Source organism: Lutra lutra, chromosome 8 (assembly GCF_902655055.1).
Source record: "Lutra lutra chromosome 8, mLutLut1.2, whole genome shotgun sequence".
Classification (NCBI taxonomy): Eukaryota; Metazoa; Chordata; class Mammalia; order Carnivora; family Mustelidae; genus Lutra; species Lutra lutra.
Window position 1 is genome coordinate 96413203 of NC_062285.1, and position 13517 is coordinate 96426719.

A 13517-nucleotide genomic window follows, 5' to 3' on the forward strand; every position below is an offset into this window, starting at 1 on the left:
GTGAGAGCTCTGCGAGTAGGAGCGGCTGCGTCCCAGCTGTGCCAGGCTCCCCGGCCCTGCTCTGAAGACGCGTGGGATTCAAGAGAGAAGAACGCGTGTGTGTAGAAGTTTTCAATTGCCAACTGTGCAGTATAGGAGAATTTCCGACAAATTTATTTGGTGCGTGAGATTGGCTACATCAATTAAATTTAAAACTGGAAATCACATGGAAGAAACACAGCCACTATTTGTAAATCCAACACTCCCTCCACCAACACTCCCTAGGCCAATTTTAGTTCTCTCTTTCTTAAATGCTTCTTTCTGGAAGGATGGGGTGGTCTACATTTGCACTAGGGATAACAGATCTCACCAAAACCCAAGAGGCAGTTTGTGGTGTGGGCCAAGACCTCACACACCTGTCACACATTACCGGTCAGAGAGATTGGAGATTTGTGTCAAGGGTCCAGTGAACATAAAAAGCTTAAAAAACCCTGGTTTGGAATAACATTCCTCTTTAACAGATTAAAAATACTAGCGCACCACTGAAAACTAATTGAACAGATTTTCTCCCGGTGAGGTCCTGGAAAGGACATTTTTAAAAAGTGCTTCGAGTGAATCAAATATGTATCCGGAGCTGAAAACCGCTATTGATTTGCCTGCCTCTTCTTTGTTGCAGACACAGATAACTATTGTAGTATTGAGCTCTCAGGAACAATGAGGCCTCCTGTGTTTCCCAAGCGCCAGAGCCTGGAGGGATAAAGCCTAAGACTAGTGTCAAAAGATTTGGGTTCCAGTCCTCGCTCCTTCTACATACCTAACTAAAGTTGGCAGGCACATTGTAAGAACTGTATGAGGTGTTTATTAAATAATCTAGTTTAATTCATAAGCCTTTAGACAGACTTTTCTAAGTGTTGGAAAATCTTGACATTGTTGGGTTTTTGAACAGATTTCTTTTTAAACTTGCAGCAGTTACTATGCTGTGACTTCTACTAGGTGGCTTGAAGAGGTTCTTTTACTGCCATTCACTGACAAAGAGGCTTCAAAGGAGGTGGGGCGGGGTTGAGGAGTTAACATTTAGGCAAAGTTACTATGAAAATGGGAAAGGCAGCTGAGGAGGAACAAAGTGAAAGCTCGCTGATTGGACTTTAGAAATGATACATTTGTTATAGAAGAAAGTAGCAGTTACAGGATTTCCTTCCGTGGTACTGTGGCAGGAGAAATGGAGAAATGGTGGCTTTGTCAATATTGAAGTGGAGATTGCAAGGCTTGTTGTACCAAAAAACCAAAGGGGTGAAGTATAGTTGAAATTACTACCCTTGGGATTCACAGTAGGGAGGAAGAGAAGCAAATTCAGAGGAGAACTAATTAGAGAATGGAGGGAGAGAGTAGAGAGAATTGAGGGCTTGAAGGTCTAAAACCTAGTGACTCAAAGTGTGGTCCAGGCAGACGCCCAACCAACTGAGCCACCCAGGTCTGCCTTCTGCTCAGGTCATGGTCTGGGGGTTCTGGGATGGAGCACTGGGTCCGGCTTCCTGCTCTGCGGGAGCCTGCTTCTCCCTCTCCCTGCCGCTCCTCCTGCTTGTACTCTATCTCTCCCTGTGTCAAATAAATAAATAAAATTAGAAGAAAAAAAAAGTGTGGTCCAGGAAGAGCACTGACATCACCTGTAAGCTTGTTGGAAAGGCAGACACCCTTGTCCCATACAAACCTACTGAATCAGAATGTGAATTTTAATAAGATTCTAGTTAATCCATATGTGCATTCGAATTTTTTTTTTAAAGATTTTATTCATTTGTCAGAGAGAGAGAGAGAGAGAGAGAGAGATCACAAGTAGGCCAAGAGGCAGGCAGAAGCAGAGGGAGAAGCAGGTTCCCCGCCGAGCAAGGAGCCCGATGTGGGACTCGATCCCAGGATGCTGGGATCATGACCTGAGCCGAAGGCAGCCACTTAACCAACTGAGCCACCCAGGCGTCCCGTGTGCATTCGAATTTGATCTGTGCTGGTCTAGACATAGTAAAGGCTCAGTTAGGGTCTAGTGAGAAATAAAGAAAAATAGAAGGTTGGTCTAATAGAGTAAAACTCTGAAGTATAAGACTTCAGAGTTGATCTTTCTAAGTATGACACCACTAACAGTAAAACCACAATAAAGAGGCTAATAATTTGATGACACAAAAAATGTATAACTTCTATAAAGGAAAACTCAGCATAAATGTTACCAGAAAAATTACAAACTGGAAAAAAGAATTACTAGCTTTTGCAAAACCAAGAATGGACAAAAGATAATAATTAGCAGCTCACAAAAGGAGTAATACAAATGACCAATAAACATAGTAAAAGCTACCAAACTGATTAGCAATCAAAGAATTTACAAGTTTAAAGGGCAAAATAGTATTATGTTTTGCATTTCACTAAGAAAGATTTAAAAGATGGACAGTACTTGGATAAGTATCTGAGGAAATGGCATTTCTGCTGTTTAAATGGTACTATAAATTGATAAAACACATCTGGAGAACTATCTGGGAATAGACATCAACATTTAAAATATGTTCTTTTCTAGGAATTTAAGCTATGCAGGAACTCAAAGAAGTGCTAAGTTTATATATGTTAGGATTGTTATTAGCACCACTGTTTTTATTGTAAAAAAAATAGATAAGTGTAAATTTTAAGTAATAGTAGACTGATTATGTCAGTGTTTCTCAACTGGGATAAGATTGCCCACAGAAGCCATTTGGAATAGCTGGAAATATATATATATTTTTAAAGATTTTATTTATTTATTTGACAGACAAAGTTCACAAGTAGGCAGAGAGGCAGGCAGAGAGAGGAGGAAGCAGGCTCCCCGAGGAACAGAGAGCCCGATGCGGGGCTTGATCCCAGAACCCTGGGATCATAACCTGAGCCGACGGCAGATGCTTCAACCCACTGAGCCACCCAGGCGCCCCTGGAAATATATTTTTTTTAAAGATTTTATTTATTTATTTGAGAGCGAGAGGGAGTGCTCAAGCTCACAGGGGCAGGTGGGGGAGGGGTGGGAGAGGACCAGGGGGACAGGCAGAAGGGGAGGAGCAGAGGGGAAGGGAGAGGGACAGAGAGATTATTTTGCTGATCACAGGGCCTCATGCCCAGCTCTATCTCAGGATCCTGAGATTATGACCTAAGCAGAAATCAAGAGTCGGATTCTTAACTTACTGAGCCATCCAGGGGCCCCTAGCTGGAAGCATATTTCATTATCATGACCAGGGGGATGATGACACTGGCATATAACTGGTAGATAGATGGCAGGAATGCTACAGAACATCCTACAATGCACAGTCCAGGCCCTGCAATAAATTATCCAGCCCCAAATGTCAGTGTTGAGGTTGAGACACCCTGGGTTAGATAAAGAACATTACATCCATAAAATAAATTGTTTTTCAGCCATAATAATGATGATGTAGGTCTCTATTTATTGGCTGGGAAAGGTAAATCATTGAGTGGCAAAAACCAGATTACAAAAGTAAAATGAATGGTAAGATCCCATTTTGGAAAGCAAACAAAAAGCTCTTCCTGACAGCAAGTTTAAAAGGTTGCAAAATGCTGAGTGGTATGTTCTGGATGGCAGCATCTTGATTCTCTCTTTTGAATCTTTTTGTATTTTCTGAAAAAAATTTTCCAGGAAACATGTTACTTCTTTTAAGCAGAAAAACAAGGCATTTTCATCTAAAAGCAGTACAGAGCAAAAAGCACAGAAATATCTGAGATGAACAGTTCTGAAAGAATAGAGTATCTAAAATCCTTTGTACTGAGTTACAGAAGTGAAGAAGAGTGAAGAAGTGAATTACAGAACTGAGGAAGGCCACTGGAAACGGGATAGGAGGGAACTAAAAAGGGAGAGGATGGATCCATCCTGCCTAAAGACAAGAAGGTCCCCAAGTTAGGGGCAGGAATTGGAACAGAGGGAAAGACTATAGCTCAGGGCTAAATACCTCAACAAAGGTCAACAAGAATGAGAACAGAATTGTCACTAGATTTTGTGATTTTTTTTTTTTGAAAGATTTTATTTATTTGAGAGAGAGAGAGAGAGCAGGCGTAAGTGGGGGAGAGAGGGAGAGGGAGAAGCAGACTCCCCACTGAGCAGGGAGCCCAATTCGGGCCTCGATCTCAGGACCTTGAGATCATGACATGAGCTGAAGACAGATGCTTAACCCACTGAGCCACCAGGCGCCCAAGATTTTAAATATTTTAAATAGTACCAAGTTGTACTTCTATAAAATGTCAAAGTATAATTTCAAAATGTTATAAAATAATGCTCATAAAAATACAGTTAAACACAGGTCAAGTTTTTTAACTATTGAGAAAACCAGCAGTAAACAAAGATGATTTAAAGAAAGATAAGAGAAATAATGTGTATCATCAGTATGAGAAAATACTGAAGTTATTCTAAATTATTGCTAAATTAGATATAAATCTGATTAATGTCCTACAGGACAATAAACTATGACCTTTGGTGCTATCTTCTTTACAGAGCAGAAATTATGAGCATCTTACCAATTTTCTACAAGTTAACAACTAAATTTCCTTTTTTTAAGGATAAGTTTTAGTTTATACCTATTAAATAAATTGAATCAATAATGAATAACCTACCCAAACAAGAAGTGTCAGGCCAAGGTCAGTTTACTGGTGAATTCTACCAAACATTTAAAGAAGAATTTATACCAATCCTCTACAAACTCTTTGAGAGGATAGAACCAGAGGTAACACTTCCTAATTTGTTCTATGAGGTCAGCATTACCCTAATACTAAAACCAGATAAAGGCATTATAAGAAAAGAAAACTATAGGCCAATATCTGTGATGAATATAGATGCAAAAATCCTTAACAAAATATTAGTAAATCAAATCCAAAGTATAAAAAGAATTATGTGTCATGACCAACTAGACTTTATCCCAGGTATGCAAACCTTGTTAAACATTCAAAAATTAATTAATGTTATCCATCACATTGACAGATCAAAAAAGGAAGAATCACGTGATCATATCAATAGATGCAGAAAAGGCATTTAACAAAATCCAACACCAATTCATGATAAAAACTCTCAGTAAACTAGGAATAGAGGGAAATTTTCTCAACTTGATAAGGACTGTCTACAAAAAACCTAAACTCACATCATACTTAATGGTGAGAAACTCAAAGCTTTTCCAGTAAGCTCAGGAACAAGGCAAGGATGTCCTCTCCCACTACTCATTTCAGTTTTATACTGAAAGTCCTTCCTAATACAACAAGGAAAAAAAAAAAAGGCATACAACTGGGAAGGAGATATAAAACTGTCTTTGTTCACAGATGATATGATTGTGTAGAAAATCCAAAAGAATTGACAAACTCCTGGAACCAATAAGTGTATTATAGTAAGACTGAGGGATACACAGTTACTATTACAAAATCAATTGCTTTTTTATATACTAACAATGAATAAGTGGGATTTGAAATTAAAAACATAATAGCATTTACATTAGCACCCCCACCAATGAAATACTTAGGTATAAAACCAACAAAATATGTACCAGATCTATATGAGGAATACCATAAAACTCTGGTGAATGATATCAAAGAAGTAAAACAAGTGGAGGGATATTCCATGTGGGTGGATCAGAAGATTCAGTATTGTCAAGATGTCAGTTCTTCCCAGCTTGCTGTATGGATTCAATGCAATCCCAATCAAAATCCCAACAAGTTACTTTGTTGGTATTAACAACCTGATTTTAAAGGTTATATGGAGGAGCACCCAGGTGGCTCAGTCAGTTAAGTGTCTGCCTTCAGGAACTTGGGTCCTGATCCTGAGTCCTGGGATAGAGTCCCACACTGGGCTCCCTGCCCAGGGGGGAGATTGCTTCTCCCTCTGCCTGCCATTACCCTTACTTATACTCTCTTTGTCTCTCTCTCTCTCTCACTCTCTCTGATAAATAAATAAAATCCTTTAAAAAAAAGAGTTTATATGGAAAGGCAAAAGCTCCAGAATAGCTAACACAATGTTGAAAGAGAAGAACAAAGTTGGAGGGCTGATGCTATCCAACTTCAAGACTTACTCTAGGGCGCCTGGGTGGCTCAATGGGTTAAGCCTCTGCCTTCGGCTCAGGTCATGATCTCAGGGTCCTGGGCTCAAGCCCCGCATCGCATCGGTATCTCTGCTCAGCAGGGAACCTGCTTCCCCCTCTCTCTCTGCCTCTACCCACCTCTCTGCCTACTTGTGATCTCTCGCTCTTTGTCTAATAAATAAATAAAATCTTAAAAAAAAAAAAAAGACTTACTCTAAAGGTATAGTAATCAAAGTCGTGTGGTACTGATAAAAGAAGAGATAAATAGGTCAATGGAACAGAATAGAGTCCAAAAATAGACCTCCATAAATACAGCCAACTTATCTTTGACAAAGGAGCAAAAGCAATACAACAGAGCAAAATAGTCTATTTAATAAATGGTACTGGGACAACTGGACAGCCATAGGCAAAAAACCTGGATCTAGATGCTGTCCTTACATCCTTCACAAAAATTCATTTAAAATGGTTCATAAACCTAATATAACACCTACAAAGCTATAAAACTCCTAGAAGATAACATAGAAGAAAACCTAGATGATCTTGGGTGTGGTGACGCCTTTTGAGATACAATACCAAAGACAGGAATCGTGAAAAAAAAAAATTGGTAAAATGGTAAATTGGTAAAATGAAAAACTTTTGTTTGGCAAAAAGTGGAAAAGGTGAAACTCTGGAGACAATAAAAAAGATCAGTAGTTGTCAAGGTGAACAGGTTGTGAGTGGGCAAGAGCACAGAGGACTGTTAGGGCAGTGATGATGATGAATATATGTTGTTACACATTGATCCAAACTCATAGAACGTACAACAATAAGAATGAACCCTAAGGTAAACGAGGGACTTTGGGTGATTATGATGCGTCAACATAGGTTCATCCACCATGAAAAATGTACCGTTCTAGCAAGTGAAGCTAATGACGTAAGAGGCCACACATATGTAGCTCAGGAATCCAGGGGTTTCCTTCTATCAGGAAAGCGAGTGTTCCTAGGAGAACCCTCATAAGTCCAAATGGCATAAAGCAAAGAAACAATCATCATTCACTTATATGGAAGATTTCTTGAGCATTCCCAGACCCCACACAAATAACCTCTTTTGGGCATTTCTGGTATCTTAGGATACATCCTGATAGTGGAGGACAACCTACATCCAGATAAAGCACAGATGCTCACAGACACAGCTGCGAGCCACGGCAGCTTGATGCCGAGAGGCTGAGGGTAGTGAGTCGGGGCGCCACTGTTGCCACTTGGGGTGCACACTGCCTCTCTGTTGGCTTGTGGCAAAGCAAACACTGAAGGCTAATGTTACTTTTCATCTTTTTCTGTAAAAGTGAAAATCAGAAACGGATACTGATGTAGGTCTTTTATAAAAGCAAAGTGGTGTGATACGAACTCTTGAGAAGCAGAAGATACCTGTAAGTGGGAAATCTCTGGACCTCTTTCTCAAATTTTTTATAAACCAAAAACTGCTCTAATACATTGCCTTTAAAAAGGCAAATTTTCTTGAAATTTCACACGTAAAATGATGTCCTAATGCCGCTCACTGATTCTTTCCACTTCCTTCCGTTTCCTATATACCTAAGAGAGTATTTAGGTTAAGCCTGACTCTTCAGGTACCTTTCACTCTGCACTATACCTACCTCTTGCCAACTGGCTCCAGCAAATCAGATCTATCCCCCCACCGGAACTGGATTTGTTATTATCTGATAAACACAAAAGAAGAAAGGGACCCTACAATGTTGCAGAATAGAAAGATTATAATATTTAGCAAAGGATTTGGAAGTCGTTAGTGAAAAGCTAGATGGTTTCCATGAAGGTCCAGAATTTGATCCTTCCCCTTAACTACCAAGGAGGGATATCTAAACAGTGGGACCCAGAAATTTAAAGAACACAGCTTAACTCAAGCATTCTGTTTAAAACAAGAACTCTGTAGTCTGTGTTGTACCTATTTTTGTTTTGTTGTTGTTATTGTTATTAATATTTTAGAACTGTTTGTCTTTTAAACAAGTGTTTCTCTAGGGATGGTGGTTGTGTTTTCTATTTGCTATAGAAGCTATCCATCAAAATCCAAGCAAAGTAGTTCTTTTATCTTGGACGTGCAACTGTAAATATGTTAGCATTCCTTTGGGAGATTCATAAGGAATTTATGATAAAGTTCTGAATCCTAGAATTCTCTCTCTCTTTCTTTTAAAGTTTTATTTATTTATTTAAGAGAGAGGGAGAGAGAGCATGAGGAGAGAGAGAGGCAGAGAGAGAGAGAGAAGGAGAGGAAAGGGAAAAGAATCCCAAGCAAACTCCCCACTGAGCACAGAGCCCAACTCAGGGCTTGCTCTCATGACCCCGAGATCATGACCCAAGCTAAAACCAAGAGTGGACACTTAACCGACCAAACCACCCGGGTACCCTTGAATCCTAGAATGCTTGATGGCACACACACAAAAATAAAAGGACTGGAACGCCTGGGTGGCTCAGTTGGTTAAGTGTCTGCTTTCTGCTCAGGTCATGATCCCAGGGTCCTTAGAACTGAGTCTTGCATGAGGCTCCCTGTTCAGCGAGGAGCCTGCTTCTCCCTCTCCCTCTGCCCCTGCCCCTGCTTGTGCTGTCTGTCTCTCTCTCTCAAATAAATTAATTAAATTAAATTAAAGGACTGAAAATGCTATTTAAGTCATCAAAAAGCACAGCATATGGGCACCTGGGTGGCTCAGTCGGTTAATCATCTGGCTTTGGCTCAGGTCATGATCTCAGGGTTCTGGGGTCAAGTCCCGAGTGGGGCTGTCTGCTCAGCAGGGAGCCTGCTTCTCCCTCTTCCTCTGCTTGTGCTCTCTCTCTCTATGTCAAATAAATAAATAAAATCTTCAAAAGAAAAAAAGGCACAGCATAGTTCCTGGAAGAGTGTGAGAAAACATAGCATGCCTGTAAAGGCATCCACCATCACCATTCTTTCCGTGGTCCCTCTTCAGCACTGTGTCATTGTGGGAGTAGACGTACATGTGGCTCTGCCCCACTCTCTTATTTTCACTCATTCACTCATTCATCCCTTTATCAAGTATTTATTGCTTACTCTGTGCCAGGCGCTAGGATGTTGCCTAAGGATTACAACTGTGAACAAGACAGGCCAAATCCTGGCCCTCATGTAGCTTACGTTCTACAAGAGACCAAATTCTCCAATAGAGAACATCATATGTTCTCAGAAACCTGGGATCTTTTCTGGGAGCTGGCTTGACATTCCTTTCTGCCTCTTACATCTTATCCTTAGTGGTGTGGACCACATTCTTCACTGCACAGCATGGCCTTCTTGGCTTAATATATTCTCTATCTACTGAGAGTGAAGCAGAATTCCAATTTAATCAGATCAAAGTTTGATCCAATAGCCCAGTAGGTGCTAACACACCACTTGAGAAACACTGTCAGGAAACACTGAAACAAGTGGAAAATTTAATCTGGTCCAGTAAGCTACCTCTAGAGTAAGTGAAGCATCATGTTATAATTTTTTGTTTCCCTCATGGCGTCTAGGTCAGTGTGCAGTACATGCTTGCTGATTTATAAATGTTACTCTAGGAAGGATAGAACATCAACATATAATACGTAATAAGCAACACAGTGACTTTTAGAAACTGTGTCTTTGGAGCCAGACTACCCAAGTTTAAACCTTAGCTCTCTGTCACTTACTATGTGGCCTTGAGGGTGTCACTTAACCTCTGTTTTCACATCCTTAATCTATAAAATGGGGCTAATCATGGTATCGATCTTACAGGATGATAGGGAATTTAAGGGATGCATATATTAAACGAGTTACTATAAGCTAAGAGCTTATAACCAACAGTGGCATATTGGCAATGCTTCATAAGCTCCAGACTAAACCTATTATTATTATTACCACTAGTGAACATGAACAAAACAGAAAGAAAGGAATATAAGACCTAATATATGTTTGTTTCTCTTTTATTTCTACATGCTAGCCTTTTCCAACGTACTCTCAGCAGTGGAATAGATCTTTACCAATTGTGATAATTTACTCTCAGGGAGCAATTGTTAGGCCAATGACTTTTTCTCTTCAAAGCATGGTCTTTGAGCACAAAAGTAATTCTTTTCTGCTATGCTTTATATATATACATATATATATATTATATATATTATATATAATAGATTTGAAAGAAAGCTTTCTGGGCCTAATAAGACAAATTTCCAAAGCCAAGATGGTAACTTTTAGCAGAACTGAATCTGGTCATTAGATTATGTAGGTATCAAACCATCGGATGTAAGAGCATATGATAAATGTACTCTTACCTCTTTAGGAAATGGTGTAATCACCAAATTCTATTTTCTTTTGTGGTTTGTATTAAATGTTGAGAAGTAGCCATCTTTTGGCTTATTTTTTAAAATATATATTTTTAAAGATTTTATTTATTTATTTGACAGACCGGTCACAGGTAGGCAGAGAGCAGAAGGGAAGCAGGCTCCCTGCTGAGCAGAGAGCTTGACGCGGGGCTCGATGCCAGGATGCTGGGATCGTGACCTGAGCTGCCAAAGGCAGAGGCTTTAACCCACTGAGCCACCCAGGAGCCCCTTGGCTCGTTAAAAAAAAAAAGCAAAAAACCCCCTGTATATTTGAGAAACAAATACCCTGACTTGTTAATATTCCATACCAGCCAGGAAAAGGGGTGGGGGTGGGGAGGAAGAAAGAAAAAGATGTACATAAATTAGAATGACAAAGAGACTATTTGAATATTAACTTCTAAGTTTCACTTATGTAGAGGCAGCTTTGAAACTGCTAAGAACTGATACTAAACTTGATTTTAGCCAAAAGGCTGTGAAGTGATATAAAGGATGCTTTAGACAACAGACTTGAGCAATGGAAACCTGATCGAGGCAGAAGGGCCCCAAGTGACCCTGAGCCCCTGACTGAATACAGGTGATCCACCTCAAAACCCCCTAGACCCTAACTAACCAATGGGCTACTTATAACCAGGAAGAGTCAGCAGAAAAGGGAGCATTCCTTACGTCCTCTCCATACCCCCTCACCCTCCCTCTTTAAAGCAGCCCCCACCCACAGCCTCCTTGCAGACCGACTCCCCCTCTCTGTCCTGCCTCCCCCCCCCCCCCCCGCCCCAGTATTCAGTACACTTCTATCTCCTTTGTCCTGCCTCCAAGGAATCCTTTAATGGCCCACCCCACGAGCTCCCACCCCAACCCCCATTTGGAAGCCCTCCACCAATCAGGAGAGACACCTCATTTAGACACCACAGTTTAATCATTTACTTTCCAATCGATTGTTTTGAAAACAGCCTAAATCTTGTCCATTCAACAATGGGCTCCACAAAGTCAAATTATAAATACATTTAGATAACACTCAAAGCAAACTCTCTTGTCTTCTCATGCTTAATTGATTCATTCAGTCAGAGTGCCAGTGTTATGGGATTTTTTTCCTTGGTCGGTGCCCCTGGTTCTTGGTCACACAGCTTGGAAGAATGGAGAGGCCCACCAGAGTAGTGAGCAGAGCAAGGAGATGGTACAAAGCTCCCAAAGAGGGAGGGGACCCGAGAGGGTTGCTGCAGGAGTTTCTGAGTCTAGAGGTTTTTATGGGCTCCTTGGAGGTCTGTTTTAATCTAATTAACCCTCCTGTGCCTGTCATCCAATCAGGTTTTTGTCACCTGTGTCTGTATCTATGGGAAAGGCTGGAGGGTTCCTTCTGGGGGGTGTAAAATCCTTCTAAGGGTGGTTTTCTCTTAGGGTGGGGCACCTTGTCCTTGCCCACCTGCCTTCCAACTATCCTTCATCACCAGTAATTATTTATTGAGCATTTAATAACATGCTAAGCACTGGGAATGCCATGGATGATGGGAGAAACAACGGTCATTTTAATAGAGCTCATATTCTATTGGGGAAAACTTCAACCACCACTCAATGACCATGTTGATCTGTGTGACAAATGGGAAATTGTAGATATTGTGACCCAGACTAACAGAAGGTTCTAACTGGATAGGGGTGGCCATGAGTGGAGGTCAAACAAGGCTTCTAGAAGGTGTGTCTAAGTCGAAGCCTGGAAGGAAGGAGAAATAGAGGGCCTGGGCAGAGACAATCGTATGCTTTATTTTGCATGCTCATGTAATTTTTATTATATTTCTTCACACACATCAGAAACAATATTGAGATAATGGTAAGCTGTTTTGTTTTGGGAGGAATATTAGGCTCGGAGACTGAGTTTGTCTTTGCCAGCACTTAACACAGTTTTGCTGTGGGAATCTCACAAGCCCAGAGCATACAGGATAAGGTCTTTTAATAAACTAATTAAGAAATAAAATACCCCAAACCAGTGATAGATTAGTCACATAATTCCAGGCAATGGGAAAAGAAAGGAATAAAGTCCAGATGTAGTTGGGGTAGTGCCTTCATATGCGTTGGTACTAAGGTTACAGGATTGCCTTCCACACTGTTGGAAAAGAGTCGCCTTTACCATGTAGGAGCTAATCGCTCCAAGGTCTTTGGAGAGCTATTTAGGTCAGCTACACCATGCCTTGTCCCAACCAAACATTTTTGGACAGGCCTCACAAACTTTTGGTATTTATAGTCAAAATGTCTCCTGGGATGCCTGGGTGGCTCAATGGGTTAAACCCTCTGCCTTAGGCTCAGGTCATGATCTCGGGGTCCTGGGATCGAGCCCCTCATCGTTGTCGGGCTCTCTGCTCAGCAGGGAGCCTGCTTCCCTCTCTCTTTGCCTGCCTCTCTGTCTACCTGTGATCTCTGTCTGTCAAATAAATAAATAAAATATTTTTAAAAAATGTCTCCTGGCCATTGTTGCTTCTCTGTGTGCTTTTATTGATATGCCCCTGGTGGGGCCCAGAGTTCCTAAGACTTTTGGAAAATCCTGAGGGATGAGAGTTTAAAGGTGTCTTGTTATGTTAATTAGGTGATGGGCGGGGGGGGGGGGGGGGGGGGGGGGGAGTAGACCACACCTAAGAAGGGGACAGGTTGCCAGGAGAACCAAACATGTGACTAGATGGTTGGAACTTGGACCAGTGAAAAAAAGACAGTATCTTCAACAAATGGTGTTGGGAAAATTGGGTAGCCACATGCAGAAGAATGAAACTGGATCATTTTTTTAAAAACACCATACACAAAAATAAACTCAAAATGGATGAAAGACCTAAATGTGAGGGGCTCCTGGGGGGCTCAGTCAGTTAAGCGTCTGCCTTTGGCTCAGGTCATGATCCTCAGGTCCTGGGATCCTTACCTGCATTGGGCTCTCTGCTCAGCGGGGAGTCTGCCTCTCCCTCTCCATCTAACTGTTCCCCAGACCAGGTTCTCTCTCCTGCTCTCTCTCACAAGCTCTCTTTCTCAAATAAATAGATAAATAAAATCTTTTAAAAAAAAGGACCTAATTGTGAGACGGGAATTCATCAGAATCCTAGAGGAGAACACAGGCAGCAACCTCTTCAACCTCAGCTGCAGCAACTTCTTGCTAGACGGGTCTCCAAA

General features: G+C 41.0%; 1 long non-coding RNA gene and 1 pseudogene across 2 annotated transcripts in view; both read right to left on the reverse strand.

Annotated features, from left to right (window-relative positions):
- Positions 1 to 1529: 1529 nt before the first annotated feature.
- The window catches only part of LOC125107235 (uncharacterized), a 28942-nt gene continuing 16954 nt past the window's right edge, over positions 1530 to 13517 (reverse strand). The window contains exon 3 of one of the 2 annotated variants that reach the window (XR_007129494.1): positions 1530 to 1575. This is a non-coding gene — a long non-coding RNA (uncharacterized LOC125107235). Of the gene's footprint in view, positions 1576 to 8848; positions 8869 to 13517 lie in introns of those variants that run through there. The other variant, XR_007129495.1, reaches the window with a different exon arrangement.
- Positions 10737 to 10861, reverse strand: LOC125108162 (uncharacterized; annotated as a pseudogene).